Here is a 19,946-nt window from a genome sequence, read left to right on the forward strand (position 1 = left end):
TCTATTCAATCCCGATCCAATTTCTGTGTTTCATCTACACTCTGATAGTCCACAGATTATAGAGTTCCACCAGATGTGCATCGGAAACTACTACTGGTCTTCTAGGGAACGATCAAGGCGTAGACTGTTTGAGACATTACTCCTGTGGAGGAAAGTGTGCATGGTGACTGTTGTATTCAATTCCGATGCAATTTCTGTGTTTCATCAACACTCTGATAGTCCACAGGTTTCAGAAGGCCACCAGATGTGCATCGGAAACTACTACTGGTCTTCCAGGGAACGATCAAAGCGTAGACAGTTTGATACATTACTCCCGTGGAGGAAAGTGCGCATGGTGACTGTTGTATTCAATCCCGATGCAATTTCTGTGTTTCATCAACACCCTGATAGTCCACTGATTACCGAATGCCTCCAGATGTGCATCGGAAACTACTACTCGTCTTGCAGGGAACGATCAAAGCGTAAACGCTTTAAGACATTACTCCCATGGAGGAAGGTGCGCATGAAGAATGTTGTATTCAATCCCGATTACATTTCTGTGTTTCATCAACTCTCTGATAGTCCACAGATTTTAGAATGCCTCCGGATGTGCATCGGAAACTACCACTGGTCTTCCAGGGAACGATCAATGCGCAGACTGTTTGAGACATTAGTAACATGGAGGAAAGTGCGCATGGTGATTGGTGTATTCAATCCCGATGCAATATCAGTCTTTCATCAACACTTTGAAGGTCCACAGATTACAGAAAGCCTTTAGATGTGCATAGGAAACTACTACTGGTCTTCCAGGGAACGATCAATGCGTAGACTGTTTGAGACATTTCTCCTGTGGAGGAAAGTGCGCATGGTGACTGTTGTAATCAGTCCCGATGCAATTTCTGTGCTTCACCAACACTCTATAGTCCACAGGTTTCAGAATGCCACCAGATGAGCGTCGCAAACTACAACTGGTCTTCCAGGGAACGATCAAAGCGTAGACTGTTTGACACATTACTCCCGTGGAGGAAAGTGCGCATGGTGACTGTTGCATTCAATCCCGATGCAATTTCTGTGTTTCATCAACACTCTGATAGTCCACAGATTACAGAATGCCACCAGATGTGCATCGGAAACTACTACTGGTCTTCCAGGGAACGATCAAAGCATAGACTGTTTGAGACATTACTCCTGTGGAGGAAAGTGCGCATGGTAACTGTTGTATTCAATCCCGATGCAATTTCTGTGTTTCATCAACACTCTGATAGTCCACAGGTTTCAGAAGGCCACCAGATGTGCATCGGAAACTACTACTGGTCTTCCAGGGAACGATCAAAGCGTAGACAATTTGATACATTACTCTCGTGGAGGAAAGTGCGCATGGTGACTGTTGTATTCAATCCCGATGCAATTTCTGTGTTTCATCAACACTTTGAAGGTCCACAGATTACAGAATGCCTATAGATGTGCATAGGAAACTACTACTGGTCTTCCAGGGAACGATCAAAGAGTAGACTGTTTGAGACATTACACACGTGGAGGAAAGTGCCCATGATGACTGTTCTATTCAATCCCGATCCAATTTCTGTGTTTCATCTACACTCTGATAGTCGACAGATTACAGAATTCCACCAGATGTGCATCGGAAACTAATACTGGTCTTCTAGGGAACGATCAAGGCGTAGACTGTTTGAGACATTACTCCTGTGGAGGAAAGTTTGCATGGTGACTGTTGTATTCAATCCCGATGCAATTTCTGAGTTTCATCAACACTCTGATTGTCCACAGGTTTCAGAATGCCACCAGATGTGCATCGGAAACTACTAGTGGTCTTCCAGGGAACGATCAAAGCGTAGACTGTTTGATACATTAATCCCGTGGAGGAAGGTGCGCATGGTGACTGTTGTATTCAATCCCGATGCAATTTCTGTGTTTCATCAACACCCTGATAGTCCCCAGATTACAGAATGCCAATAGATGTGCATCGGAAACTACTACTGGTCTTCCAGGGAACGATCTAAGAGTAGACTGTTTGATACATTACTCCCGTGGAGAAAAGTGCGCATGGTGACTGTTGTATTCAATCCCGATGCAATTTCTGTGTTTCATTAACACTCTGATAGTCCACAGATTACAGAATGCCACCAGATGTGCATCGGAAACTACTACTGGACTTCTAGGGAACGATCATGGCGTAGACTGTTGGAGACACTACTCCTGTGGAGGAAAGTGCGAATGGTGACTGTTGTATTCAGTCCCGATGCAATTTCTGTGTTTCATCAACACTCTATAGTCCACAGGTTTCAGAATGCCACCAGATGTGCATCGGAAACTACAACTGGTCTTCCAGGGAACGATCAAAGCGTAGACTGTTTGAGACATACCTCCCATGGAGGAAGGTGCGCATGGTGACTGTTGTTATCAATCCCGATTAAATTTCTGTGTTTCATCAACACTCTGAAAGTCCACAGACTACAGAATGTCTCCAGATGTGCATTGGAAACTACCACTGGTCTTCCAGTGATCGATCAATGCGCTGAGTGTTTGGGACATTACAAACATGGAGGAAAGTGCGCATGGTGACTGTTGTATTCAATTTCGATGCAATATCTGTGTTTCATCAACACTTTGAAGGTCCACAGATTACAGAATGCCTATAGATGTGCATAGTAAACTACTGCTGGTCTTCCAGGGATCGATCAAAGCGTAGACATTACTCCCGTGGAGGAAAGTGCGCATGGTGACTGTTGTATTCAATCCCGATGCAATATCTGTGTTTCATCAACACTCTGATAGTCCACAGATTACAGAATGCCACCAGATGTGCATCGGAAACTACTACTGGTCTTCCAGGGAACGATCAAATAGTACTCTGTTTGAGACATTACTCCTGTGGAGGAAAGTGCGCATCGTGACTGTTGTTTTCAATGACAATGCAATTTCTGTGTTTCAACACCCTGATAGTCCACAGATTTTAGAATGCCACCAGATATGCATCGGAAACTACTACTGGTCTTCCAGGGAACGATCAAAGCATAGACTGTTCGAGACATTGCTCCCGTGGAGGAAAGTGCGCATGGTGACTGTTGTATTCAATCCCGATGCAATATCTGTGTTTCATCAACACTTTGTAGGTCCACAGATTACAGAATGCCTATAGATGTGCATAGGAAACTACTACTGGTCTTCCAGGGAACGATCAAATCGTACTCTGTTTGAGACATTACTCCTGTGGAGGAAAGTGCGCATGGTGACTATGGTATTCAATCCCGATGCAATTTCTGTGTTTCATCAACAGTCTGGTAGTCCACAGGTTTCAGAATTCCACCAGATGTGCATCGGAATCTACTACTGGTCTTCCAGGGAACGATCAAAGCGTAGACTGTTTGAGACATTACACACGTGGAGGAAAGTGCCCATGATGACTGTTCTATTCAATCCCGATCCAATTTCTGTGTTTCATCTACACTCTGATAGTCCACAGATTATAGAATTCCACCAGATGTGCATCGGAAACTACTACTGGTCTTCTAGGGAACGATCAAGGCGTAGACTGTTTGAGACATTACTCCTGTGGAGAAAAGTGTGCATGGTGACTGTTGTAATCAATCCCGATGCAATTTCTGTGTTTCATCAACACTCTGATAGTCCACAGGTTTCAGAAGGCCAACAGATGTGCATCGGAAACTACTACTGGTCTTCCAGGGAACGACCAAAGCGTAGAATGTTTGATACATTACTCCCGTGGAGGAAAGTGTGCATGGTGACAGTTGTATTCAATCCCGATGCAATTTCTGTGTTTCATCAACACTCTGATAGTCCCCAGATTACAGAATGCCAATAGATGTGCATCGGAAACTACTACTGGTCTTCCAGGGAACGATCAAAGCGTAGACTGTTAGAGACATTTCTAACATGGAGGTAAGTGCGCATGGTGACTGTTGTAATCAATCCCGATTAAATTTCTGTGTTTCATCAACACTCTGAAAGTCCACAGATTACAGAATGTCTCCAGATGTGCATTGGAAACTACCACTGGTCTTCCAGGGATCGATCAATGCGCTGACTGTTTGGGACATTACAAACATGGAGAAAAGTGCGCATGGTGACTGTTGTATTCAATTTCGATGCAATATCTGTGTTTCATCAACACTTTGAAGGTCCACAGATTACAGAATGCCTATAGATGTGCATAGGAAACTACTACTGGTCTTCCAGGGAACGATCAAATCGTACTCTGTTTGAGACATTACTCCTGTGGAGGAAAGTGCGCATGGTGACTTTTGTTTTCAATGACAATGCAATTTCTGTGTTTCATCAACACCATGATAGTCCTCAGATTATAGAATGCCACCAGATGTTCATCGGAAACTACTACTGGTCTTCCAGGGAACGATCAAAGCATAGACTGTTCGAGACATTACTCCCGTGGAGGAAAGTGCGCATGGTGACTGTTGTATTCAATCCCGATGCAATATCTGCGTATCATCAACACTTTGAAGGTCCACAGATTACAGAAAGCCTATAGATGTGCATAGGAAACTACTACTGGTCTTCCAGAGAACGATCAAATCGTACTCTGTTTGAGACATTACTCCTGTGGAGGAAAGTGGGCATGGTGACTATGGTATTCAATCCCGATGCAATTTCTGTGTTTCATCAACAGTCTGGTAGTCCACAGGTTTCAGAATTCCACCAGATGTGCATCGGAATCTACTACTGGTCTTCCACGGAACGATCAAAGCGTAGACTGTTTGGGACTTTACACACGTGGAGGAAAGTGCCCATGATGACTGTTCTATTCAATCCCGATCCAATTTCTGTGTTTCATCTACACTCTGATAGTCCACAGATTATAGAATTCCACCAGATGTGCATCGGAAACTACTACTGGTCTTCTAGGGAACGATCAAGGCGTAGACTGTTTGAGACATTACTCCTGTGGAGGAAAGTGTGCATGGTGACTGTTGTATTCAATCCCGATGCAATTTCTGTGTTTCATCAACACTCTGATAGTCCACAGGTTTCAGAAGGCCACCAGATGTGCATCGGAAACTACTACTGGTCTTCCAGGGAACGATCAAAGCGTAGACCCTTTGATACATTACTCCCGTGGAGGAAAGTGCGCATGGTGACTGTTGTACTCAATCCCGATGCAATTTCTGTGTTTCAACAACACTCTGATAGTCCACAGATTACAGAATGCCTCCAGATGTGCATCGGAAACTACTACTGGTCTTCCAGGGAACGATCAAAGCGTAGACTGTTAGAGACATTTCTAACATGGAGGAAAGTGCGCATGGTGACTGTTATATTCAATCACGATGCAATTTCTGTGTTTCATCAACACTCTGATAGTCCACAGATTACAGAATGCCTCCAGATGTGCATCGGAAACTACTACTGGTCTTGCAGGGAACGATGAAAGCGTAAACTCTTTGAGACTTTACTCCCATGGAGGAAGGTGCGCATTAAGACTGTTGTATTCAATCCCGATTAAATTTCTGTGTTACATCAACACTCTGATAGTCCACAGATTTTAGAATGCCTCCGGATGTGCTTCGGAAACTACCACTGGTCTTCCAGGGAACGATCAAAGCGTAGACTCTTTGAGACATTACTAACATGGAGGCAAGTGCGCATCGTGACTGTTGTATTCAATCCCGATGCAATTTCTGTGTTTCATCAACACTCTGACACTCCACTGATTACCGAATGCGTCCAGATCTGCATTGGAAACTACCACTGGTCTTAAAGGGAACAATCAAAGGGTAGACTGTTTGAGACAGCACTAACATGGAGGAAAGTGCGCATGGTGACTGTTATATTCAATCCCGATGCAATTTCTGTGTTTCATCAACACTCTGATAGTCCACAGATTACAGAATGCCTCCAGATGTCCATCGGAAACTACTACTGGTCTTCCAGGGAACGATCAAAGCGTAAACCCTTTGAGACATTACTCCCATGGAGGAAGGTGCGCATGGTGACTGTTGTTATCAATCCCGATTAAATTTCTGTGTTTCATCAACACTATGAAAGTCCACAGATTACAGAATGTCTCCAGATGTGCATTGGAAACTACCACTGGTCTTCCAGGGATCGATCAATGCGCTGACTGTTTGGGACATTACAAACATGGAGGAAAGTGCGCATGGTGACTGTTGTATTCAATTTCGATGCAATATCTGTGTTTCATCAACACTTTGAAGGTCCACAGATTACAGAATGCCTATAGATGTGCATAGTAAACTACTGCTGGTCTTCCAGGGAACGATCAAAGCGTAGACATTACTCCCGTGGAGGAAAGTGCTCATGGTGACTGTTGTATTCAATCCCGATGCAATTTCTGTGTTTCATCAACACTCTGATAGTCCACAGATTACACAATGCCACCAGATGTGCATCGGAAACTACTACTGGTCTTCCAGGGAACGATCAAATCGTACTCTGTTTGAGACATTACTCCTGTGGAGGAAAGTGCGCATGGTGACTGTTGTTTTCAATGACAATGCAATTTCTGTGTTTCGTCAACACCCTGATAGTCCACAGATTATAGAATGCCACCAGATGTGCATCGGAAACTACTACTGGTCTTCCAGGGAACGATCAAAGCATAGACTGTTCGAGACATTACTGCCGTAAAGGAAAGTGCGCATGGTGACTGTTGTATTCAATCCCGATGCAATATCTGTGTTTCATCAACACTTTGAAGGTCCACAGATTACAGAATGCCTATAGATGTGCATAGGAAACTACTACTGGTCTTCCAGGGAACGATCAAAGCGTAGACTGTTTGAGACATTACTCCTGGGAGGGAAAGTGCGCATGGTGACTGTTGTTTTCAATCCCGATGCAATTTCTGTGTTTCATCAACACTCTGATAGTCCACAGATTACAGAATGCCACCAGATGTGAATCGGAAACTACTACTGGACTTCCAGGGAACGATTAAAGCGTAGACTGTTTGAGACATTACTCCTGGGGAGGAATGTGCGCATGGTGACTGTTGTTTTCAATCCCGATGCAATTTCTGTGTTTCATCAACACTCTGATACTCCACAGATTACAGAATGCCTCCAGATGTACATCGGAAACTACTACTGGTCTTTCTGTGAACGATCCAAGCGTAGACTGTTAGAGACAATACTCCCATGGAGGAAAGTGCTCATGGTGACTGTTGTATTCAATCCCGATGCAATTTCTGTGTTTCATCAACAGTCAGGTAGTCCACGGGTTTCAGAATTCCACCAGATGTGCATCGGAAACTACTACTGGTCTTCCAGGGAACGATCAAAGCGTAGACTGTTTGAGACATTACTCCCGTGGCGGAAAGTGCCCATGGTGACTGTTGTATTCAATCCCGATGCAATTTCTGTGTTTCATCAACACTCTGATAGTCCACAGATTACAGAATTCCACCAGATGTGCATCGGAAGCTACTACTGGTCTTCAAGGGAACGATCAAAGCGTAGACTGTTTGAGACATTACTCCTGGGAAGGAAAGTGCGCATGGTGACTGTTGTTTTCAATCCCGATGCAATTTCTGTGTTTCATCAATACTCTGATAGTCCACAGATTACAGAATGCCCCCAGATGTGAATCGGAAACTACTACTGGACTTCCAGGGAACGATTAAAGCGTAGACTGTTTGAGACATTACTCCTGGGGAGGAAAGTGCGCATGGTGACTGTTGTTTTCAATCCCGATGCAATTTCTGTGTTTCATCAACACTCTGATACTCCACAGATTACAGAATGCCTCCAGATGTACATCGGAAACTACTACTGGTCTCTCTGTGAACGATCCAAGCGTAGACTGTTAGAGATAATACTCCCATGGAGGAAAGTGCGCATGGTGACTGTTGTCATCAATCCCGATGCAATTTCTGTGTTTCATCAACACTCAGTTAGTGCACAGATTTCAGAATGCCTCCAGATGTGCATTAGGAACTACTACTGGTCTTCCAGGGAACGATCAAAGCGTAGACTGTTTGAGACATTAGTCCTGTGGGGGAAAGTGCGCATGGTGACTGTTGATTTCAATCCCGATGCAATTTCTGTGTTTCATCAACACTCTGATAGTCCACAGATTATAGAATGCCACCAGATGTGCATCGGAAACTACTACTGGTCTTCCAGGGAACGATCAAAGCATAGACTGTTTGAGGCATTACTCCCATGGAGGAAAGTGCCCATGGTGACTGTTGTATTCAATACCGATGCAATTTCTGTGTTTCATCAACACTCTGATAGTCCACAGATTACAGAATTCTGACAAGATGTGCATCGGAAGCTACTACTGGTCTTCCAGGGAACGATCAAAGCGTAGACTGTTTGAGACATACCTCCCGTAGAGGAAAGTGCGCATGGGGACAGTTGTATTCAATCCCGATGCAATTCCTGTGTTTCATCAACATTCTGATAGTCCACAGATTACAGATTCCACCTGGTGTGCATCGGAAACTACTACTGGTAATCGAGGGAACGATCAAAGTGTGGACTGTTTCAGACATTACTCCCATGGAGGAAAGTGCGCATGGTGACAGTTGTATTCAATCCCGATGCAATTTCTGTTTTTCATCAATAGTCTGATAGTCCACAGATTACAGAATGCCTCCAGATGTGCATTGGAAACTACCACTGGTCTTCCACGGAACGATCAAAGCGTAGACTGTTAGAGACATTACTAACATGGAGGAAAGTGCGCATGGTGACTGTTATTATCAAACCCGATGCAATTTCTGTGTTTCATCAACACTCTGATAGTCCACTGATTACAGAATGCCTCCAGGTGTGAATCGCAAACTACTACTGGTCTTCCAGGGAACGATCAAAGCGTAAACTCATTGAGACATTACTCCCATGGAGGAAAGTGCGCATGGTGATTGTTATATTCAAGCCCGATGCAATTTCTGTGCTTCATCAACACTCTGATACTCCACAGATTACAGAATGCATCCAGATGTACATCGGAAACTACTACTGGATTTCCAGGGAACGATCAAAGCGTAGACTGTTAGTGACGTTACTCATATTGAGGAAAGTGCGCATGGTTACTGTTGTATTCAATCCCGATGCAATTTCTGTGTTTCATCTACACTCTGATAGTCCACAGATTACAGAATGCATCCAGATGTACATCGGAAACTACTACAGGTTTTCCAGGGAACGATCAAAGCGTAGACTGTTAGTGACGTTACTCATATTGAGGAAAGTGCGCATGGTTACTGTTGTATTCAATCCCGATGCAATTTCTGTGTTTCATCAACACTCCGATAGTCCACAGATTACAGAATGCCTCCAGATGTGCATTGGAAACTACCACTGGTCTTCCAGGGAACGATCAAAGCTTAGTCTGTTTGAGACATTACTAACATGAAGGAAAGTGCGCATGATGACTGTTGTATTCAATCCCGATCCAATATCTGTGTCTCATCAACACTCTTATAGTCCACAGATTACAGAATGCCCCCAGATGTGCATCGGAAACTACTACTGGTCTTCCTGGGAGCAAACAAAGCGTAGACAGTTTGAGACATTACTCCTGTGGAGGAAAGTGCTCATGGTGACTGTTGTATTCAATCCCGATGCAATTTCTGTGTTTCATCAACAGTCTGGTAGTCCACGGGTTTCAGAATTCCACCAGATGTGCATCGGAAACTACTACAGGTCTTCCAGGGAACGATCAAAGCGTAGACTGTTTGAGACATACCTCCCGTGGAGGAAAGTGACCATGGTGACTGTTGTATTCAATCCCGATGCAATTTCTGTTTTTCATCAACACTCTGATAGTCCACAGATTACAGAATTCCACCAGATGTGCATCGGAAGCTACTACTGGTCTTCAAGGGAACGATCAAAGCGTAGACAGTTTGAGACATTACTCCTGGGAAGGAAAGTGCGCATGGTGACTGTTGTTTTCAATCCCGATGCAATTTCTGTGTTTCATCAACACTCTGATAGTCCACAGGTTACAGAATGCCACCAGATGTGAATCGGAAACTACTACTGGACTTCCAGGGAACGATTAAAGCGTAGACTGTTTGAGACATTACTCCTGGGGAGGAAAGTGCGCATGGTGACTGTTGTTTTCAATCCCGATGCAATTTCTGTGTTTCATCAACACTCTGATAGTCCACAGGTTACAGAATGCCACCAGATGTGAATCGGAAACTACTATTGGACTTCCAGGGAACGATTAAAGCGTAGACTGTTTGAGACATTACTCCTGGGGAGGAGAGTGCGCATGGTGACTGTTGTATTCATTCCCGATGCTATTTCTGTGTTTCATCAACACTCTGATAGTCCACAGATTACAGAATGCCTCCAGATGTGCATTGGAAACTACCACTGGTCTTCCAGGGAACGATCAAAAGGTAGACTGTTTGAGACATTACTCCCATGGAGGAAAGTGCGCATGGTAACTGTTGTTTTCAATCCCGATGCTATTTCTGTGTTTCATCAACACTCTGATAGTCCACAGATTACAGAATGCCCCTAGATGTGCATCGGAAACTACTACTGGTCTTCCAGGGAACGATCGAAGCGTAGACTGTTCGAGACATTACTCCCATGGAGGAAAGTGCGCATGGTGACTGTTGTTTTCAATCCCGATGCTATTTCTGTGTTTCATCAACACTCTGATAGTCCACAGAGTACAGAATGCCACCGGATGTGCATCGAAAACTACTACTGGTATTCCAGGGAACGGTCAAATCGTAGACTGTGTGAGACATTACTAACATGCAGGCAAGTGCGCATGGTGACTGTTGTATACGGTCCCTATGCAATTTCTGTGTTTCTTCAACACTTTGAAATTCCACAAATTAGAGAATGCCTCCAGATGTGCAATGTAAACAACCACTGTTCTTCCAGGGAACGATCAAAGCGTAGACTGTTTGAGATACTACTCCCGTGGAGGAAAGTGCGCATGGTAACTGTTGTATTCAATCCCGATGCAATTTCTGTGTTTCATCAACACTCTGATAGTCCACAGATTACAGAATGCCTCCAGATGTGCATCGGAAACAACTACTGGTCTTCCTGTGAACGATCCAAGCGTAGACTGTTAGAGACAATACTCCCATGGAGGAAAGTGCGCATGGTGACTGTTGTATTCAATCCCTATGCATTTTCTGTGTTTCATCAACACTGTGATAGTACACAGATTACAGAATGCCACCAGTTGTGGATCGGAAACCACTACTGGTCTTCCAGGGAACGATCAAAGCGTAAACTCTTTGAGACATTACTCCCATGGAGGAAGGTGCCCATGAAGACTGTTGTATTCAATCCCGATGCAATATCTGTGTCTCATCAAAACTCTGATAGTCCACAGATTTTAGAATACCTCCGAATGTGTATCGGAAACTACCAATTGTCTTCCAGGGAACGATCAAAGCGTAGACTCTTTGAGACATTACTAACGTGGAGGCAAGTGCGCATAATGGCTGTTGTATTCGATCCCGATGCAATTTCTGTGTTTCATCAACACTTTGAAGGTCCACAGATTAAAGAATGATTCCAGATGTGCATTGGAAACTACCTCTGGTCTTCCAGGGAATGATCGAGGCGTAGACTGTTTCTGACATTACTAACATGGAGCGAAGTGCGCATGGTGACTGTTATATTCAATCCCGACGCAATTTCTGTGTTTCATCAACCCTCTGATAGTCCACAGATTACAGAATGCCTCCAGATGTGCATCGGAAACTACTACTGGTATTCCGGGGAACGATCAAACTGTAGACTGTGTGAGACACTACTCCCATGGAGGAAAGTGCGCATGGTGACTGTTGTATTCAATCCCGATGCATTTTCTGTGTTTCATCAACACTCTGATTGTCCACAGATTACAGAATGCTACCAGTTGTGCATCGGAAACCACTACTGGTCATCCAGTGAACGATCAAAGCGTAGACAGTTTGAGACATTACTCCCATGAGGGAAAGTGCGGATGGTGACAGTTGTATTCAATCCCGATGCAATTTCTATGTTTCATCAACACTCTGATGGTCCACAAATTACACAATGCCACCAGATGTACATCGGGAACTACTACTGGTCTTCCTGGGGACGATCAAAGCGTAGACTGTTTGAGACATTACTCCCATGGAGGAATGTGTGCATGGTGACTGTTGTATTCAATTCCGATGCAATTTCTGTGTTTCATCAACACTCTGATAGCCCACAGATTACAGAATGCCTCCAGATGTGCATCGGAAACTACGACTGGTCTTTCTGTGAACGATCCAAGCGTAGACTGTTAGAGACAATACTCCCATGGAGGAAAGTGCGCATGGTGACTGTTGTCATCAATCCCGATGAAATTTCTGTGTTTCATCAACACTCAGTTAGTGCACAGATTTCAGAATGCCTCCAGATGTGCATTGGGAACTACTACTGGTCTTCCAGGGAACGATCAAAGCGTAGACTGTTTGAGACTGTACTCCCATGGAGGAGAGTGCGCATGGTGACTGTTGTATTCATTCCCGATGCTATTTCTGTGTTTCATCAATACTCTGATAGTCCACAGATTACAGAATGCCTCCAGATGTGCATTGGAAACTACCACTGGTCTTCCAGGGAACGATCAAAAGGTAGACTGTTTGAGACATTACTCCCATGGAGGAAAGTGCGCATGGTGACTGTTGTTTTCAATCCCGATGCTATTTCAGTGTTTCATCAACACTCTGATAGTCCACAGATTACAGAATGCCCCTAGATGTGCATCGGAAACTACTACTTGTCTTCCAGGGAACGATCGAAGCGTAGACTGTTTGAGACATTACTCCCATGGAGGAAAGTGCGCATGGTGACTGTTGTTTTCAATCCCGATGCTATTTCTGTGTTTCATCAACACTCTGATAGTCCACAGACTACAGAATGCCACCAGATGTGCATCGAAAACTACTACTGGTATTCCAGGGAACGGTCAAATCGTAGACTGTGTGAGACATTACTAACATGCAGGCAAGTGCGCATGGTGACTGTTGTATACGGTCCCTATGCAATTTCTGTGTTTCTTCAACACTTTGAAATTCCACAAATTAGAGAATGCCTCCAGATGTGCAATGTAAACAACCACTGGTCTTCCAGGGAACGATCAAAGCGTAGACTGTTTGAGATACTACTCCCGTGGAGGAAAGTGCGCATGGTAACTGTTGTATTCAATCCCGATGCAATTTCTGTGTTTCATCAACACTCTGATAGTCCACAGATTACAGAATGCCTCCAGATGTGCATCGGAAACTACTACTGGTCTTCCTGTGAACGATCCAAGCGTAGACTGTTAGAGACAATACTCCCATGGAGGAAAGTGCGCATGGTGACTGTTGTATTCAATCCCTATGCATTTTCTGTGTTTCATCAACACTGTGATAGTACACAGATCACAGAATGCCACCAGTTGTGCATCGGAAACCACTACTGGTCTTCCAGGGAACGATCAAAGCGTAAACTCTTTGAGACATTACTCCCATGGAGGAAGGTGCCCATGAAGACTGTTGTATTCAATCCCGATGCAATTTCTGTGTCTCATCAAAACTCTGATAGTCCACAGATTTTAGAATACCTCCGAATGTGTATCGGAAACTACCTCTGGTCTTCCAGGGAATGATCGAAGCGTAGACTGTTTGAGACATTACTAACATGGAGCGAAGTGCGCATGGTGACTGTTATATTCAATCCCGACGCAATTTCTGTGTTTCATCAACCCTCTGATAGTCCACAGATTACAGAATGCCTCCAGAAGTGCATCGGAAACTACTACTGGTATTCCGGGGAACGATCAAACTGTAGACTGTGTGAGACACTACTCCCATGGAGGAAAGTGCGCATGGTGACTGTTGTATTCAATCCCGATGCATTTTCTGTGTTTCATCAACACTCTGATTGTCCACAGATTACAGAATGCTACCAGTTGTGCATCGGAAACCACTACTGGTCATCCAGTGAACGATCAAAGCGTAGACAGTTTGAGACATTACTCCCATGAGGGAAAGTGCGGATGGTGACAGTTGTATTCAATCCCGATGCAATTTCTATGTTTCATCAACACTCTGATGGTCCACAAATTACACAATGCCACCAGATGTACATCGGGAACTACTACTGGTCTTCCTGGGAACGATCAAAGCGTAGACTGTTTGAGACATTACTCCCATGGAGGAATGTGTGCATGGTGACTGTTGTATTCAATCCCGATGCAATTTCTGTGTTTCATCAACACTCTGATAGCCCACAGATTACAGAGTGCCTCCAGATGTGCATCGGAAACTACTACTGGTCTTCCAGGGAACGATCAAAGCCTGGACTGTTTCAGACATTACTCCCATGGAGGAAAGTGCGGATGGTGACTGTTGTATTCAATCCCGATGCAATTTCTGTGTTTCATCAACACTCTGATAGTCCACAGATTACAGAATGCCTCCAGATGTGCATCGGAAACTACTACTGGTCTTCCAGGGAACGATCAAAGCGTAGACTCTTTGAGACATTACTAACATGCAGGCAAGTGCGCATGGTGACTGTTGTATTCGATCCCTATGCAATTTCTGTGTTTCATCAACACTTTGACGTTCCACAAATTACAGAATGCCTCCAGATGTGCAATGGAAACAACCACTGGTCTTCCAGGGAACGATCAAAGCGTAGACTGTTTGAGATATTACTCCCGTGGAGGAAAGTGCGCATGGTAACTGTTGTATTCAATCCCGATGAAATTTCTGTGTTTCATCAACACTCTGATAGTCCACAGATTACCGAATGCATCCAGATGTGCATCGGAAACTACTACTGGACTTACAGGGAACGATTAAAGCGTAGACTGTTTGAGACATTACTCCTGGGGAGGAAAGTGCGCATGGTGACTGTTGTGTTCAAACCTGATGCATTTTCTGTGTTTCATCAACACTCTGATACTCCACAGATTACAGAATGCCTCCAGATGTGCATCGGAAACTACTACTGGTCTTCCTGTGAACGATCCAAGCGTAGACTGTTAGAAACAATACTCCCATGGAGGAAAGTGCGCATGGTGACTGTTGTCATCAATCCCGATGCAATTTCTGTGTTTCATCAACACTCAATTCATCCACAGATTTCAGAATGCCTCCAGATGTGCATTGGAAACTACTACTGGTCTTCCAGTGAACGATCAAAGTATAGACTGTTTGAGACAATACTCCCATGGAGGAAAGTGCGCATGGTGACTGTTGTATTCAATCCCTATGCATTTTCTGTGTTTCATCAACACTGTGATAGTACACAGATAACAGAATGCCACCAGTTGTGCATCGGAAACCACTACTGGTCTTCCAGGGAACGATCAAAACGTAAACTCTTTGAGACATTACTCCCATGGAGGAAGGTGCCCATGAAGACTGTTGTATTCAATCCCGATGCAATTTCTGTGTCTCATCAACACTCTGATAGTCCACAGATTTTAGAATACCTCCGAATGTGCATCGGAAACTACCAATGGTCTTCCAGGGAACGATCAAATCGTAGACTCTTTGAGACATTACTAACATGGAGGCAAGTGCGCATAATGGCTGTTGTATTCGATCCCGATGCAATTTCTGTGTTTCATCAACACTTTGAAGGTCCACAGATTACAGAATGATTCCAGATGTGCATTGGAAACTACCTCTGGTCTTCCAGGGAATGATCGAAGCGTAGACTGTTTGAGACATTACTAACATGGAGCGAAGTGCGCATGGTGACTGTTATATTCAATCCCGACGCAATATCTGTGTTTCATCAACCCTCTGATAGTCCACAGATTACAGAATGCCTCCAGATGTGCATCGGAAACTACTACTGGTATTCCGGGGAACGATAAAACTGTAGACTGTGTGAGACACTACTCCCATGGAGGAAAGTGCGCATGGTGACTGTTGTATTCAATCCCGATGCATTTTCTGTGTTTCATCAACACTCTGATTGTCCACAGATTGCAGAATGCTACCAGTTGTGCATCGGAAACCACTACTGGTCATCCAGTGTACGATCCAAGCGTAGACAGTTTGAGACATTACTCCCATGGAGGAAAGTGCGGATGGTGACAGTTGTATTCAATCCCGATGCAATTTCTATGTTTCATCAACACTCTGATAGTCCACAAATTACACAATGCCACCAGATGTACATTGGGAACTACTACTGGTCCTCCTGGGAACGATCAAAGCGTAGACTGTTTGAGACATTACTCCCATGGGGGAATATGTGCATGGTGACTGTTGTATTCAATCCCGATGCAATTTCTGTGTTTCATCAACACTCTGATAGCCCACAGATTACAGAATGCCTCCAGATGTGCATCGGAAACTACTACTGGTCTTCCAGGGAACGATCAAAGCCTGGACTGTTTCAGACATTACTCCCATGGAGTAAAGTGCGCATGGTGACTGTTGTATTCAATCCCGATGCAATTTCTGTGTTTCATCAACACTCTGATAGTCCACAGATTACAGAATGCCTCCAGATGTGCATCGGAAACTACTACTGGTCTTCCAGGGAACGATCAAGGCGTAGACTCTTTGAGACATTACTAACATGCAGGCAAGTGCGCATGGTGACTGTTGTATTCGATCCCTATGCAATTTCTGCGTTTCATCAACACTTTGAAGTTCCACAAATTACAGAATGCCTCCAGATGTGCAATGGAAACAACCACTGGTCTTCCAGGGAACGATCAAAGCGTAGACTGTTTGAGATATTACTCCCGTGGAGGAAAGTGCGCATGGTAACTGTTGTATTCAATCCCGATGAAATTTCTGTGTTTCATCAACACTCTGATAGTCCACAGATTACAGAATTCCACCAGATGTGAATCGGAAACTACTACTGGACTTCCAGGGAACGATTAAAGCGTAGACTGTTTGAGACATTATCCTGGGGAGGAAAGTGCGCATGGTGACTGTTGTTTTCAATCCTGATGCAATTTCTGTGTTTCATCAACGCTCTGATACTCCACAGATTACAGAATGCATCCAGATGTGCATCGGAAACTACTACTGGTCTTCCTGTGAACGATCCAAGCGTAGACTGTTAGAAACAATACTCCCATGGAGGAAAGTGCGCATGGTGACTGTTGTCATCAATACCGATGCAATTTCTGTGTTTCATCAACACTCAGTTAGTCCACAGATTTCAGAATGCCTCCAGATGTGCATTGGGAACTACTACTGGTCTTCCAGGAAACGATCAAAGCATAGACTGTTTGAGAAATTACTCCCGTGGAGGAAAGTGCGCATGGTGACTGTTGTATTCAATCCCGATGCAATTTCTGTGTTTCAGCAACAGTCTGATAGTCCACAGATTACAGAATACCACCAGATGTGAATCGGAAACTACTACTGGTATTCCAGGGAACGAACAAATCGTAGACTGTGTGAGACATTACTCCCATGGAGGAAAGTGCGCATGGTGACTGTTGTATTCAATCCCTATTCATTTTCTGTGTTTCATCAACACTCTGATAGTCCACAGATTTTAGAATACGTCCGAATGTGCATCGGAAACTACCAATGGTCTTCCAGGGAACGATCAAAGCGTAGACTCTTTGAGACATTACTAACATGGAGGCAAGTGCGCATAATGGCTGTTGTATTCGATCCCGATGCAATTTCTGTGTTTCATCAACACTTTGAAGGTCCACAGATTACAGAATGATTCCAGATGTGCATTAGAAACTACCTCTGGTCTTCCGGGGAATGATCGAAGCGTAGACTGTTTGAGACATTACTAAAATGGAGCGAAGTGCGCATGGTGACTGTTATATTCAATCCCGACGCAATTTCTGTGTTTCATCAACCCTCTGATAGTCCACAGATTACAGAATGCCTCCAGATGTGCATCGGAAACTACTACTGGTATTCCGGGGAACGATCAAACCGTAGACTGTGTGAGAAACTACTCCCATGGAGGAAAGTGCGCATGGTGACTGTTGTATTCAATCCCGATGCATTTTCTGTGTTTCATCAACACTCTGATTGTCCACAGATTACAGAATGCCACCAGTTGTGCATCGGAAATCACTACTGGTCATCCAGTGAACGATCAAAGCGTAGACAGTTTGAGACATTACTCCCATGGAGGAAAGTGCGGATGGTGACAGTTGTATTCAATCCCGACGCAATTTCTGTGTTTCATCAACACTCTGATAGTCCACAAATTACACAATTCCACCAGATGTACATCGGGAACTACTACTGGTCTTCCTGGGAACGATCAAAGCGTAGACTGTTTGAGACATTACTCCCATGGAGGAATGTGTGCATGGTGACTGTTGTATTCAATCCCGATGCAATTTCTGTGTTTCATCAACACTCTGATAGCCCACAGATTACAGAATGCCTCCAGATGTGCATCGGAAACTACTACTGGTCTTCCAGGGAACGATCAAATTGTAGACTGTTTCAGACATTAGTCCCATGTAGGAAAGTGCGGATTGTGACTGTTTTTTTTCACTCCCGGTTCAATTTCTGTGTTTCATCAACACATTGAAGGTCCACAGATTACAGAATGCCACCAGATTTTCATCGGAAACTACTACTGGTCTTCCACGGAACGATCAAAGCGTAGACTGTTTGAGACATTACTTCCAAGGAGGAAAGTGCAGATGGTGACTGTTGTATTCAATCCCGATGCAATTTCTGTGTTTGATCACCACTCTGATAGTCCACAATTTACACAATGCCACCACATGTACATCCGGAACTACAACTGGTCTTCCAGGGAACGATCAAAGCGTGGACTGTTTGAGACATTAATCCCGTGGAGGATAGTGCGCATGGTGACTGTTGTATTCAATCCCGATGCAATTTCTGTGATTCATGAACACTCTGATAGTCCACAGATTACAGAAAGCCACCAGATGTGCATCGGAAACTACTACTGGTCTTCCAGGGAACGATCAAAGCGTAGACTGTTTGAGACATTACATCCAAGTAGGAAGTGCGGATGGTGACTGTTCTATTCAATCCCGATGCAATTTCTGTGTTTCATCAACACTCTGATAGTCAGCAAATTACACAATGCCACCAGATGTACATCCGGAACTACTACTGGTCTTCCAGGGAACGATCAAAACGTAGACTGTTTGAGACATTACTCCCGTGGAGGAAAGTGCACATGGTGACTGTTATATTCAATCCCGATGCAATTTCTGTGATTCATCAACCCTCTGATAGTCCTCAGATTACAGAATGCCTCCAGATGTGCATCGGAAACTACTACTGGTCTTCCAGGGAACAATCAAAGCGTAAACTGTTTGAGACATTATTCCCATAGAGGAAGGTGCGCATGGTGACTGTTGTATTCACTCCCGATGCAATTTTTGTGCTTCATCAACACTCTGATAGTCCACCGATTACAGATGGGCATCGGAAACTACTACTGGTCTTCCAGGGAACGATCAAAGCGTAGACTGTGTGAGACATTACTCCCATGGAGGAAAGTGCGCATGGTGACTGTTGTATTCAATCCCGATGCAAATGGTGTGTTTCGTCAACACTCTGATACACCACAGATTACAGAATGCCACCAGATGTACATCGGAAACTACTACTGGTCTTCCAGGGAACGATCAAAGCCTGGACTGTTTCAGACATTCCTCCCATGGAGGAAAGTGCGGATTGTGACTGTTGTATTCAATCCCGATGCAATTTCTGTGTTTCATTAACACTCTGATAGTCCACAGATTACAGAATGCCACCAGTTGTGCATTGGAAACCACTACTGTTCTTCCAGGGAACGATCAAAACGTATACTGTTTCAGACATTACTCCAATGTAGGAAAGTTCGGATTGTGACTGTTGTATTCACTCCCGGTGCAATTTCTGTGTTTCATCAACACATTGAAGGTCCACAGATTACAGAATGCCACCAGATTTTCATCGGAAACTACTACTGGTCTTCCAGGGAACGATCAAAGCCTAGACTGTTTGAGACATTACTAACATG

The sequence above is a fragment of the Schistocerca gregaria genome, chromosome 10, assembly GCF_023897955.1.
Source record: "Schistocerca gregaria isolate iqSchGreg1 chromosome 10, iqSchGreg1.2, whole genome shotgun sequence".
Lineage (NCBI taxonomy): Eukaryota > Metazoa > Arthropoda > Insecta > Orthoptera > Acrididae > Schistocerca > Schistocerca gregaria.